Source organism: Camelina sativa, chromosome 19 (genome assembly GCF_030686135.1).
Source record: "Camelina sativa cultivar CO46 ecotype springtype chromosome 19, ASM3068613v1".
Lineage (NCBI taxonomy): Eukaryota > Viridiplantae > Streptophyta > Magnoliopsida > Brassicales > Brassicaceae > Camelina > Camelina sativa.
The window spans coordinates 12,183,712-12,199,045 of record NC_141898.1 but is presented as its reverse complement, the minus strand read 5'-3'; positions in this window follow the sequence as shown (position 1 = coordinate 12,199,045).

Genomic DNA, 15,334 nt, shown 5'->3' with positions numbered 1-15,334 from the left:
AATACGATGATAGTTTTCTCCGCACATCTAAATTAGATATGGACCTCTACCATTATTTATGGAATGGTTAATTTTCCCACCTAACGATGTGAACGAAAACATCATGTTGTATGCTCGTATGTTATCACAGAAGTTTTTACCCCTGTCATTGTGATTATAAAACAAAGATAATAACGTTTTAGGTGCAGTCTTCAACGTAGGAAGTATTACTTTGCCACGATGGCAACATAATGAAAAATCCGGCTTTGCCTTTTTAGTCCATTTATTCACCCGTTCTCCATACCACATATATGCTCCATAATTATCACATAAAAAATAAGGATCTCCATCATCATAATAACCTATAGAAAATTTTTGTTAATATTTTAAATATGTATTAGTTAAATACACATTTACAAATCTATCATATAACCAATCAGATATGTACCGAGTAATACCATTATTTAGTAATTTAGCTTTTATGGGAGGAAACCCAAGAAACATGTCAAATGTTGCATAGTTATCATTAATCTTGAATGAAATCCCATCAGTAGAGCTATCAGAATCACTTTCATCTTTCGTATCCGAATCAGTTGCGACGTAACATGCGAAATCTTCGTGTAGTCCGGGAAGCAGCAAATTTTCTGCATAGGTAACGATTGAATTAGTTACTTAGCATTTATATATTCATATATTTATTAAAAATTCCTTTCCGAACATATAACATTTTTTCTTTTTTTTTTCCCCTTTTAGACTTCAATATTTGCATTCTTATCAACCTTGCCGTCTTATTTGATTCATGCTGCTGAATTGTAACACCCGCGAACCGAAATCCTGGTTTAGGGATTGCATCGGTCGAGACAGGTTGTGCATCGGTCGATGCAGGTTCAGTTTTCTGCGTTTTCACTTAAGTTAAATGCTGCGTTTTGGGCAGAGGGGGAAGGAAACCCTTATGTCGAACTTTTGTCTCTTTCGACGTGTTTTGGCCGTTTTCGAGAAATAGAAAGAGAGAAAGAGTTTTGTGAGTGTTCTTGGTGATTTCTGGAGATTTGAGGCTGTTCCTGTAGAGATCTGTAGTTGGGATCATTGTAGGAGCTTCCTAGAAGTGTTTTCTTGCTTGTTTGAGGTTCAGATTCGTCTTGGCAAAGGTAAGTGCAGGACCAAGGCTTATCTAAGCTAGATAACTCTCTAATTTGCTTGTTGTGTGATGTTAGACTTGTTAGATTGATAATTGGGACGTTAGGAAGCTTTCTTGTGGCTTGGGATCGAGTTTTGTGGTTGTAGGAACGAAGATCCAGCGAGAAGCTTCGGGGAAAACACGATGCTTGGCATTGCATCAGTCGATGCATATCTTGCGTCGGTCGATGCAAGTGCGAGGACGACGCGTAAAACCTAGGGTTTTCGTGTTATGCCGAGCATGCATCGGTCGATGCAGTTGGGTGTCGGTCGATGCATGTGTAACTTGTATCGGTCGATGCAGCCCTTGTGTCGGTCGATGCATCCCCATGTGTTGTCGGTCGATGCATTTTGTTGTCGGTCGATGCGGAGTCCTGGTTTGTTATTTGTTGTTTGTTGACTGTTGTTTGATGGTTGGAAATGACTCTATTGCTTGTGTGTATAGCCCAGTAGATGGGAGGATTGCCTTATTGAGTGTTTTTAAAATACTCATGTATTGGAATTTGTGTTTGTAATGCAGGTAAAGGCAAAGTGTGATCATGGAATCAAGGCAATGAAGAGGAAGATGTTCTAGGGACTCGATTGGATGTTGTCTGGCATTGTTAGGTTGCTAGAGTTGGGTCTTTAGAACTTGCTAGGTTGCTGGTTCCCTGTTTTCTGTTGTTTGATATTGGAGTATTGTTATTTTTGATTATTATTTATTTATTGGATATTTATTGGATATTGATGTTGGTTATTTCCGCTGTTGATTGTGATTGTGGTTAGGTGGCTAGTGGATATGGGACCACTAGTTGTAGTTTATTTATTTATTATTATTATTTATTATTTATTTAGAAAAAAACGGGTAGGGTCGTTTCATGAATATTCAATGCATTCGTAAAAGCAGGTAGATTTATCATAGAACTAACACATGTATTTCAATGTCGTTGCGTAGGATCTCTTAGCTTTGAATATAACATATCTCTTTATGTAAAGAATTAAAAATGTCGTTACGTTTTCTAGAGATGGCATGTGTCGATACATTCTTCCTCCGATATGGAATCTTCGAAGGTCTCATTATAAGACGTCAAGTATAGCGATCTGCAAAATATAAACCAAACTACGATCAAGAATTCATATAATCGAGTAATTACGATCCTTTTAGTTGATACCTTTATTTTCTTAGTCATTTTGTGAATATCGCTGTTAGGTATGTTTGTATACGAAGATGGTACGTATATATTCTCTAGACTAAAAATGTACTAATTATTGATATATACGAATATTAACATATGTTTCTATATATCCTCTTAACTTTTTAAAAATATTTTTTAAACATATGTTATTTATCTTTCTAATTACGTATGCGGATCTCTAATATAACTGTTTGAGATTTACTTTCTTGAACTTCATCAATATCTTATTTTCTTATATTTCTATAATCTTTCATATCAATATCAGATTATAATTTAACCATAAATTTATTTATATAGTATTGGTCTGATTAATATATCATAATTATTGTTACATATAAATTATATCAACTTATAATTTAACTATTTATTAGTAGCATTATGTTATTAATGTACTTTTGGTTGGATCATCCTATCGTAATCATTATTAAAAAGGTAATTTCATTGTGTTATCAAAACGAACACTCGAGAAACTAATGAAAGTGATAATATCCCTTAAAAAAAACAAAACAAATTATAAGAATATCATGATCATAATTATATAATTAAAAAGATATTATTATTAAATATTAAAATTTAAATTCTAAAACGATCTTCGAAAGTCAGTCCTTTGTCGTGTTAGATCTTTGCATCCATATTTTGTTCTTCTCACACCAGATAGATCCAGAAGCACCCTTATCATATGTGTTAATTGACTCGTTGATAGACATCATATTGTATTCTATCCAAGTATCAAATTTAGATTTCTTGTTCGTTGATTTCAATATACTATCTTCACTGTCAACAATGAAACTTTGACCGTTAAGATGCGCCAATGAGTTCTCTTCAGAAGATCTTGATTCTTTCTTGGTTTTTCTAGATTTTTTGTTTAGTGCTTCCGAAATGCTATCCTCAAAATAGAAAATTAATTGTTCTGGTTGAAGCTGCGAACGAACTGCATATTCATTAGGACTTGAACCTTTCTTGGTAGATCGACGAAGTTCAGATGGACGTTTCATTATGATTCTTCACATATACATTTAAAACATGTGAGTGTGAAATAACAATGATACAAAATATTGTAAAAAGCTTGAATTTTGCATTACCTCTTACGTCAAGCAGCAAGAACTCACGAATTGGTTTAGTTTTTTTTTTCAGTTGACATGGTACAATAATAAGAGTTATACATATATATAACATGTAGAAGATAAGTTTTCTCATTTGAAAATATTATATTTCCTCAAATTTCGTATTGAATATTCACAATATTCAAATTTACCATTAAGTTTTAAATATAAAAATATTTGTTAACATAATCTTTAATGTTTGATTTTCCTAAATTTTCGTATTGAATATTCAGACTATTAAATTTTATCATTTATTTTTAACGTATTATCGTTCTTTTGGTACTTTAATTTATTTTAAAATAGTTTTACTTTTGGGTTATAGGAATAACTATCAATATTTCCCAAACGATTATATGTTATGTTTATTTACTTATGTCAAGTTATATATATAAATCTTTGTTTATTTCTAACATAATACCAATAAATCACTAAAATAAATTAAAATCAATATCAAAACGATTACATGTTTTGAAGTGATTGAAATTGTCTGAAATAATTTAAACTTTCTGTAAAAAAACATAATCCTAGTAAAAGACTAAAATTAATTAAAACCAATACCAAAACGATAACATGTTTTGAAGTGATGGAAATTGTTCAATCTCAGGGTTCAGTTTTGATCATTTTCCATAACCCCCGTTCGACACAACATTGCTTTCTGTATGATCTCTCTTACATAAAGACAAACTCGTTTCAGCTGGTGCGATATGCAACTTATGATCGTTTGTATCTGAAGAATTATTTGAAAGTTCATGCCTTCCATAGAGTTCCTACATTTAAATTATATACATTGAGATTAAAAAGATATAGAATTCATAATGGTATTATGGGTTTTTATTTTTTTTTCTTTAGTACCTTGCCAAATTGCACAACCATGTCATCTTTTTCCCAAAACTTTTCGACAACATAAGCAGACTTGTCGCTCTTTGAATTATCGATTGTAATCGAAATTTTAAATAGCATAGTCTTCCCTATTAAGAACGAAAGAGATTCAGGAATAACTGCAATATCCTCCTGGCCATAGGTGAACACTTGATTCAATATTTGTTTATATATTTTTAAACTAAAGGAGTTCAAATGTTACTATACTTACTTTAGATTTTTCCAAAGCCAGTTCTTCAGCTTTTTTTCCAATAAATAGTTGAGCAAGACCGTCAAAGAAGAGCAGTTTAATCTTTTGTGAATTTCCGTATCCAACATGAAGTATGAGTTTATACCTTTCAAATAGTTAGGCATAACTTAAAATATATATATAGTTCCAAATCATAAATCTTAAGAAACATTTCAACAATCTAAGTGAAACTTACTTGTAATCAACATCCGTAACATCAACATCACAAACTCCACAACTATAAAGTAAATCGTTTCCAGACTGAGATTCTAGTGGATACGGCTGCACTTTCTTATTACAAACTTTACGGGCAATATAATACCATTTAGGCAACACTTGAACATAATAAATAGTCGCGATTGTCACACATGTTCGCGCCTGTTAAGAGTAAATCAAACGTTTGTTTCCTTAAAGAGTTTTCAAAAACAATTTAAGTTACATGATATCAATTTTATCTTTAGAAAAATTACCTCAAAGTGCATAAACGATTTGGTCCATAGTACTCTTTTCGTTCATAATAAAAAAACTCCTCATATAATGTCACCTTTGTTTTTTGAGGGCTTGGTTCATCATCAAGTTGTACTAAATCAACAGCATCAGTGGGCAACCTATAAGATTATGATAATAATAATAACATTTAAACGAATATAGCATGTCTCGCCGAATATTATAGAAGTGATATATATATGTATATATATATACATATATACTTACTTATTTCGAAACGCGTCTACTTCAGGCATAACTGGATTTATCATAATGTCGGTAGAGTTGAACGCATTGGAAATACTATAGTTTCCTGAAATTTGGATTTATTTGGCAACATCAGATTTGACAATCATAAGTTCTAAGATTTTTCAGAAAGTCGGTAATTACCTCTCCACTCCTTCAAGCATGCAAATCGTATTACACAAACGACAACAGTATCTTGATATTCTTTTATCTGTGTATCAAAGTCCTTTGCAAGATCACCCCACACCGTGCAATTCAACCCGGTTCCACTATATTAAGAATATATATTGAGATATTATATTCGAAAATAATTTTAATTATAAAGAATATTTATTAAGGAATCATACGTTAAATCTTGCAAATCGAAACTCAATTTGACATTATCCTTCCCTTTTGTTTTGACGCTATCAAGATTTCCGACATTAACGATCTGACCGATAACATCTACAAAAAACTACATATGAATTAATATATTTTTTTCTTAAAATAAAATTTTGAAAATGAAGTTAACAACTCACCAAACAATACATTCTTGTCTAATTTTCTAGCCAAGATAGAAGAAAATTTCTGAAATTTTTTTTTTCTGGAACACGAACTGGGAATTCATCACATGGTTTCACTATAGTGGTTCTATAAAAGACAATTTTAAATCCCAAAGAACTTGTGTAACATCCGCGAACCAAATATTGGGATTTGGGGATGGGTGTCGATCGACACCAGCTTTTCTAGTTCGACCAAATTGTTTTAATTCGCGGTTTTGGGTTTGTTTGGGTTAATTGGTTTGTCTAAACCGAGTATATAAGGGAAGAGGCGACCCAGGTCGAGGGTTTTGGATGTTTTGTCGCCGTTGGCAAAAGAAAAGAGAGAAAAGAGAGAGTTTGTGTTCTTTAGATATTTTGACTTTTTCTTGGAGGTGTTTGGTGAGATCTGTTGCTGTGGAAGGGAGGATTGCTGCTGGGAACGAAGGAGAAGCTTCCTAAGGTGTTGTTTGCACTGTTTCTCAACCAAATCTTCCTGCAAAAGAGGTGAGTGCATGACCATGGATTATCTAAGTCTGAGAATCCTTTGTTTGCTTGATTTGTTGTGTTTTGTGGTGTTGTTCTTGCTTGTGGTGGTTGTGTTATGGTTCTTTTAGGTTTCTAAAGCTTTTGGGTGAGTTTGGGACGAATTGGTGATGATTGGAAACGGAGATTCGATAATCGGCTTCGAGTAGAACGTGTCTGCGGAGTCGGTGTCGATCGACACCACGTGGGTGTCGGTCGACACCATGTTGTGGCCAGTGTCGATCGACACCTCTCTGGTGTCGGTCGACACCAACCTGTCTGTTGCGTGGTTCCCTGGTTTGTTTTGTTTGTTTGTTGTTTGTTAAATATTGGAATCTCAGTTGCTTGTGTGTATAGCCCAGTAGATGGGAGTATTGCCTCACTAAGTATTTGTGATAATACTTATGCTTCTCAATTGTTGTTTGTGGTGTGCAGGTATGTGACGTGGAATCATTGCCATGAGGAAGAGGATGATCTAGGGTCTCGTTTGTGTGTTGTTGGATATATTGTTTATGTTGGAATTTTGGTTAGCGTTATGCTAGGTTGATGGATAGAATGTTTAGGAATGTTATTGTATTGATGATGTTTTGGTTTTGTATTGTTGGTATGTTTCCGCTGTGCATATTGGTTATTATTCGTTTAATGAGGAGTTGTGGTTCGGGTTAGTTTAATTGAGTAGTATGGGATGCTTAATAATATATTATATTTATTATAAAAAAGGGTTGTTTTAACTTGTCTTATAACTACTATCATAATCTACTAAGATTAATGTATCAACTATCTTAGACTCGCCGACAGCAAATTGGTTCTGAAATCTGCTGACCAATCCATCTTCAATAGATGCATGTATCATTGTACCCTATATATAACGATTAGAAGTTAAAAAGCTATTATCGAGATTTTCTAGAAATATGATAGAGATATCAATTAAATATTACGTTTAAATATTTTATTAAATCTTACATCACTGTCAACGAAGACCATCTGTAGAGACTTGAATGACTTCCAAAGTCTTATGATACGGACTCTAATTTTGTAATGGTCTAGCGCTGGGTTGAGATCGCCTAACTAAACAAAGGGAAGAACATTCATCTTTTTAGAAGTCATATTGAGTTGTGCATATGAATTTTTAACACATTAGCGTATCAATATATATAGAGATGTTATACAACCGACTTGATTTTTAGAGTAATTATTTACCTTTTTTTGTTAAGACGATAATGATGAGGAATGTAAACATATCATATATGAATATTCTAAATATGTTTACTAAATTAAAAATTAAATTTTACATATTTATACTTCTATAATTTTTATGAAAATCATCAAGCACTTGTAAATTACCATATGTTGACATTTGAAATAAACATTTTTTTGTAAATTATAATAATGGACTTTATATATAATCATTTCGCAAATCTCTACATGTCGTCATTTGCAATCAACATCATTTTTTAAATAATTTGAAATAACGATATTTAAATTTAATATAACTCAATATCTTTTAAAATAAAACATTAACCAAATGTGTTTATCAATAAAACCATTAAATTACTTAAATTCAAAAATCGGAACTGAACACAGTACTCAATAAGGATTTCGATGCTTCTCAACAGCAAGATGAATATAGGAGTCTAAGTGCACCACTGTATTTTGGAGAAGAAATAATTTAAATCAGTATTGTCCATATCAATTAATCATTAGAAAAAAAAGTTTGATTTATTAGTTACCGTCATTTCTTTCTAAAGAAAACAAAATAATTATGGAATAGAGAAAAGTTTTGGAAGAGAGTTAAATGCAGAAGTTAATAAGTTAATGTTTTAGTTCTTAGATTTACAATTCGAGATTAGGAATTTATAGGGTGCTAATGGTTACATTGAAAGTTATGACTCCAAGAGACGTTACCACTCACACCTATTGATCAAAAAATTGAAAGATTTATGAATATGGAGATATCATCGAATTATACAAACGGAAAAACTGTTTTGAATACAAAGGGGAACTAACATAATAAAAGACTTTGATTTCTGTAGTATATAATAAATGAAATAATATTATATCAAATTAAAACCCAAACTCAATATCATAACGTTCTAAGTATCATATATTAATCTAAAATTTTAAAAAACCATATACTTTTAAATTAAAAAATCAAAATTTCATATCAGCAAAAGCATCTAACATCTGTGTGACTTGAGGACATGGAGGATTGATAATGACATTCGTACAATTGTGCACCGTGGTTGTCATCCATTTATCTACATTAATAAAGTTTTAATAATTAATTAACTTATTTTTTTTAAACAAAGTCATTCAAATAGTATCAGCAAGAAATATTTCGAACCTTTATTACTCTCAAGCTTGCCAAAACGTAACACACATATGATATCACGGTCACGATGTATCCGATGATCATAGAAGGTGTTCGCATAGTCCTTTGGTAAACGACATGAGAAACGATCACCCCTACAATTTTACTTATTTGAGAATTTTTTAAATTTATGGGAATTAAAAACGTAAAGCTTATAAAATTAGAAAAACTTACTCAATATTTTCTAGAACAACAAACAACTCATTCCATTCTTTGTATGGTGGACCTTGTTCAAAGCTATTCCAACACTAAACACTCTTCCGATAAGATCTGCAAATATTTTTCAATAGTTAAAGTAATCAACCACTTCAAACTTAACTTATAATATAATGATAAATTGTTACCCTTACCTACACAATAAGCAGAATCTAAATATCCACTTTAGTATCATTGAATGATACAAAAGAAAAATTGATTTGAAGACAAAGGAGGAATTTTCTTAAACCATGTCACATCTCTCCAATGTATTCTAAAGCGATGGTCAGTTGGCCTAAAAACGCCATCAACATTGCTTAATGTGAAACTTGATAACATTATCCATTCACCTTCTTCCAAATCGTTTATAAAGATGTCACTATAAGGAGTACCCATCAGTACATGAATTTTCGTACCCTACGTAAGCGTTATACATAAGTACATAAAGATTAAAATAAATTTAAATAAACACTATATAATTAAAATTATACCTTCTTATCAACTACAATCAAGTAAAGAGGATGACGACACTCAAACTTCCTCAGTATTTTTACATTGATTTTCCACTCATGAACGAAGGGGTTTAGGTCGTTCACATCGGAAAAATAGTCTCTCTTCCTGATCTTATTTTTTATAGCATTGGATAAAAGGTTAGCCATATTTTTGTTTGAAAGACCTAGACTAAAACGAATCTTACGATTCTGACTTTTAATCGTATTTATATATACATAATACAGAAAATATGTTTTTGGAATATTTACATTTTAAGATATTGTCAAAATTCAAATATTTATCATCGGCAAAACTTAAATGGTAATTGTACAATTATCATTAAGTACCAAATATATTATATATTTCTGATCTTTTAATAAATTCCGTTTTATATAAGTATTCAATATTTTTGTAGATAATTACATTCAAAATTATGGTATCACCATAAACATTTCGGGATAATTAAATAATTTAAGTATAGTTTATGTTTTTTTTTCTGATTTTGATTGAAAACCTTTTTTTAAAAAAAGATTCAATTTTATTTTTTAAATTTATATTATCTTTATAACCACTTTGTAATTGCCCTATTTAGTTAGTTGGTATATCTATATACTATAATAGAAGTCGATGATTAAATCATGCTATAATAAATCTTATGATTAGTCATTTAGTATAGTTTCAAATTATTTATTTTAATATCAAACAATCTTAATGTCAATTAATCTATTAATACTATTATCTCTGAGAATTATTTCAAAATAAAATTCATGTATGATAATCACCAAATTTATAATATATTTAAATATAAATATATCAAAATAAAATCCAAGATCAATATCATAGCGATTTAAATTATATGAAATAACACTTTTAAATTTTTAAAATCAGTTCTCTATTTCGGCAAAGGAATCAAACATCTGCATGACTTGAGGACATTTAGGATTGATAATGACCATTGTACAATTGTGCACTGTTGTTGCCATCCATGTATCTACATAAACAATGTATAATTTATTAACATATTTAATATTTTATAAACCAAGGAATAATAATTTTATAAAATAATTAATATGAACCTTTATTGCTCTAATTTTGGCAAAGCGTAACACACGTGATATCACAAACACAATGAATCCAGCTATAAAAGAAGTCATTCGCGTAGTCTTTTGGTAAATGACATGTCAATCGATCACCCCTACAATTAAACTTCTTTTAGAATTAAAGACATTAATGAGAATGATGTTCACAAACTCGATAGAATGATTTACTCAATATTTTCCAAAACAGCAAACAACTCATTCCATTCTTTGTATGGTGGACCTTCTTCAAAACGATTTACAAATCTTCCGATAATATCTGCTCATAAAAGTTCCATTAAAAGATAAATTATCATTTATAAATTAAATTTATATTATTAGTTTTTTCTTTCATCTCACCTACAAAACAAATAGGTTCTAAATTTCCACTTTTGATATCAATAAATGATACAAAAGAAAAAAACTGCATTGAAGTCAAAGGATGAATTTTTCTAAACCATGTCGTGTCTCCCAAATGTATCATAAAACGATGATCAATTATCTTTAAAATCCCATCAACTATGGTTAGTGAGAAACTTGATAACATTATCCATTCACCTTCTTCCAAATCGTTTATAAAGATATCACTTGAATATTTTTACCCTACATTAAAGAAATATATAAGTAACATAAAATTATAGAATTTTATCAAAACGCGATGTATACTGTAAATATACATTATCATCAACTACAATCAAGTATGTTGATTTGAAAAGTGGATGACGGCACTCAAACTTCCTCAGAATTTTGACGTTAATTTTCCACTCATGAGCGAAGGGGTTTAGATCGTCCATATCGTAAAAATAGTATCTCTTCCCGATTTTTTTTAATAGCAGTGGATAGAAGGTTAGCCATGATTTCAAAAGAAAAAAAATCTAAGGAGAAAACGAAATGTACAATTTTGACTTTAAAAGTTTGAAACAAATATATATATATATATATATACATAATACAAATATTTTTTTGGAATATTTACATTTTACGATATTGTCAAAACTTCAATTAATTTATCATTGGATAAAATTAAATGGTATTTGTACATTTATCAGTAATCACCAAATATATTATTAGATTTCCCACTTCTTTTTTAGAAAATTACGATTTTTAAAAGTGTTAAATATTTTGTAAATATTTCATTGGATAAAATTAAATATTTTTTAGAAAATAACTATATCACCATGACTATTTCTGGATAATATTTAAGTCCAATACTAATTTATGTTGATTTTAGATTTTTATTGGAAAACTTAAATATTTTAAAATTTCTATTTCGCAGACATGTCAATATCTATAATTTATGTTATCGTTTTTACAAATTTTAGGATTATAGAATAATAAAATAATTTTGACAGATAATAGAAACTCTATTCGAAGATTTGAAACGATAATGCTGAAATTCTTAATATTGTTAACCACTAAAAGTAACACAAAGTTTATCCCAATCAATATTAGGAACAACACATTCTTTTACATTTTTCTCAATTACAGCCCTAACTTCTTCTAACATGTTACGCTCTGCAACCAAGTCGATATGGACCTCCAAGATATCATTCATTTGCGAGAGTTGAGCATCGATCTTTTCAAGTTGACACATGAGGCCGATAAATTCTTCCTTCTTTTTCATATAATCTTTCACCATATCACGGATCGCAGTGAAACGTTTATTCGTTTCCTTCAGAACCACATCTCTCATTTTTTGAAACGCTTGTTTAACCTTCTCGATTGCTCCATCTTCCCATTCGAAATCTGACATGAGCTCTTTGCGTTTCCTCGAACTTTCACCTTCCATCGCAAAACCTGAATCTATAATATTGAAAACTATAATCTTTCAAGCCAATAAGGTAATAAACGAAAGTTTAAATACATAGATTGAGATCTTACCTCAAAGATACAAATTTTTTTTCTTTCTTTCTTTTTTTACTTTGTTGAGAGGGGAAACCAAAAGGTCACAACATTGAAGAGGCGTATAGATATAAAATGCTTAAATATTTGTTTATAAAGTCGCGAAGGCTTTCATATTGGCGTCTCATGAGGCCAGGCCTAAAAAATTAAACCAAAACTAAAATTTATTCGTCTTTGTATAGATTTTAGGTAAACTATAATGAAAAAAAACTCTTACTTTAAATATATATAAAAAGATATATATTAATAGTAAAATAATCATATTAGACTAAAAGACTATGTAAAATTTAGTGAATATAATTCTAAATTATTTCTGACATAACAGAACACAATTCCCACGTCCAAAGTTACAACAAATTATTTTCGAAAAGTCATAAACATTAAAAGTAAAGTGAACATAATAGAACAATTCGATTTGTGGAAGTATAGCTAGCTCCTCCAACCATATGCTTACACTGCAAGAAATACTTGCATTGATAGCATTACATTATAGCATGATTTACTGCAATGCTATCGTAGATGAGTTAGTAATTGTGTTATTATAGCATAGCATTTTAAAAACGCTGTGAAAAAAAATTTACTAAGCGGGAAACTAAAGTCACTTAGTCCGCCAAACACTTAACCAATATTTCACAAACTTTACACTTTACTCTTTCTTCCCAAAAGGAAAGTCACTTTCACGACAAAACCTAAGTCTCAACTCTCTCGAAGCTTTCGTGAGACCTACCAAATCAAACCCACAAATCGCTCTCTCAGACCCTCAAATCGCTCTCTTAGACCCTCAAATTGCTTCACCAGGCACGAATTGAACTCGCCGGAAACACCCTTGAAAGTACCGGCGACAACCAAGCTTTTAGCCGCCGACCCTAATTTCGCATATCTCAGATTTGAGCTTGAATCGAAGGCATGTCTTGCTTCCTCTTACTCTTTCTTTCTTTATTTTACTATGGGTTCTTTTCCTTTGATTGTAAAAAACGATTCTATGTGATTTCATAGTTTTCCTCTTTTCTTTGCATCCATATGTTTCGATTGAAGCTCAAATATGTTTATTTGTTTCGATTCCGTCAAGAAATTGGATAAATTCACAGTTGTTTTGGACATGCAAGACATTTTCTCAATCTGTGTACTGTTGATTTTTTCATTATAAGGGCTTTGCGATTTTGTTTAAGCGTAGTATGTGAAAGGCTTTGCGATTTTGTTTAAGCGTAGTATGTGAAAATTAATTTCAAATAAAAGAACAAAATTTTTAGGTTATGCATCCGATTGAAGAACATTAGTTTAAGATCTGAGTTTTAGTTAGTCTATCCAAATAAAGCTTCTCCACCATTTTTACATATAGATTGTGTATCTAATTTAAGAACATGTTTTGATGATTATTTGTTTACCGTGATTGTTTCTCCACCATCTTCTGTCTTTTTTGTTGAATGTTGAACTTCCACACCCTTCTGATTGAAAGTTTAAAATATAGCACATGCTAGGTACAAACCAACTAGTCTCACAGTATCCATTGGTAGATTGAGAGTGTGTTTGGAAGTATGCCTGCCAAGCTGCTAATTTTACTCATGTTTATCCATTGTGGAATGTCTTCTCTGCATCACAGATTTAATTCATAGGCTTGTGTATCATTTAAGTTGCTAGGTTATAATTTACATTCATGATTTCATTCTTAGACCTGTTTGATACAATGCAATGCAGAACCAACCTAATTTATTCATCATATAGTAATTCAAATATTCTGTTTTTTTTGCAAGTCTTGCTGATTTCAATATTGGATAGCTGAAGCAACTATACTATTTTGCTGAAATCATACTACAGGTTGGTACAATGTCTTACCCTTGTTATGTTGTGTGTTTGATTTCTGATTCATTTATAACATTACTGTGAATGTGTTTGTCTTGTTATTGTGGTTTATTTATGATAGTTTGTGTCTTAATGGTCTTTTGTATAAAGTGTTGCTGAAAATAACTATTGGTGTAGTGTTTTTTTGGTTTCTGTTTTATTTGGTGTGATTGTTTTTAAAAATGCCTCATATGTATTTGACATAGTGTACTGATCTGGTATATCTTTTTGAATTGTTGTCTATATTGATATATGCGATTTAGTTTTATACTGGAGTTATTTTGTTATAAGATTTTTTCATTAACTCTGTTATGATATGATATTAAGGATACTAAAGATATTAAGGATACTAAAGGTTTGAATTAAGCTTAGAACATATAATGCTGGACAAAGATTGGGTGCATCTTTCGAGGTATTAAATGTAATTATATATATAGATGTTAAAGTTTTCAAAAGGTGTTTGTGGATTTTTTTTTTCTCTCTTCATTCTTAAATGAAGAGCTGATTGATATATCATGGTTTTTGTGGTTTTTAACCATGATATAAGAAGTCTTTTAGAGTCCTTTGATTTGTTTTCTAGGATGTTTTTGAGTCTTTACAGGTTATCTAGGATTTTGGCACGGATGGAGCAAAATGGAGCAATTTGGATCATTTTGGAGCATTAATCCCGAAGAAACGAACTTGGAGTCAGAACAGAGAGGGAGTGTCGATCGACACTGCCTTAACATCGATCGACACCATGTTTACCCGCAAGAAGAATCAAGTTTTGGAAGTTTTACAAATCTGCCCCAAAGTTTTCTATATTTACAACATAAGTCCCTGACGTGTTTTAGGACATATATATATATATAGTTTTTAGGTTTTGTAAACCAGGAAGTCTTTTTCTAGAGAGTTTTATTTTTCCTGCAACCCTGTGAGATTATGAGAGCTTTGGAGAGAGAGATCTGCTTTGAGAGAAGAATTCTTGAACTCTTTTTTACTCTTTTAATTTTAATTGCTTATTATTCAGAAAAGATGTTTTGTTCTTCATTGAATATGTCTGAGTAGTTTGCTTGTTAGGTTCAGGGTTTTTCACAGGGATTTTATGATTTATTAGATCTTTTTATTTAGGATTCATTATCATGCTAGATCTTCATCATAGGT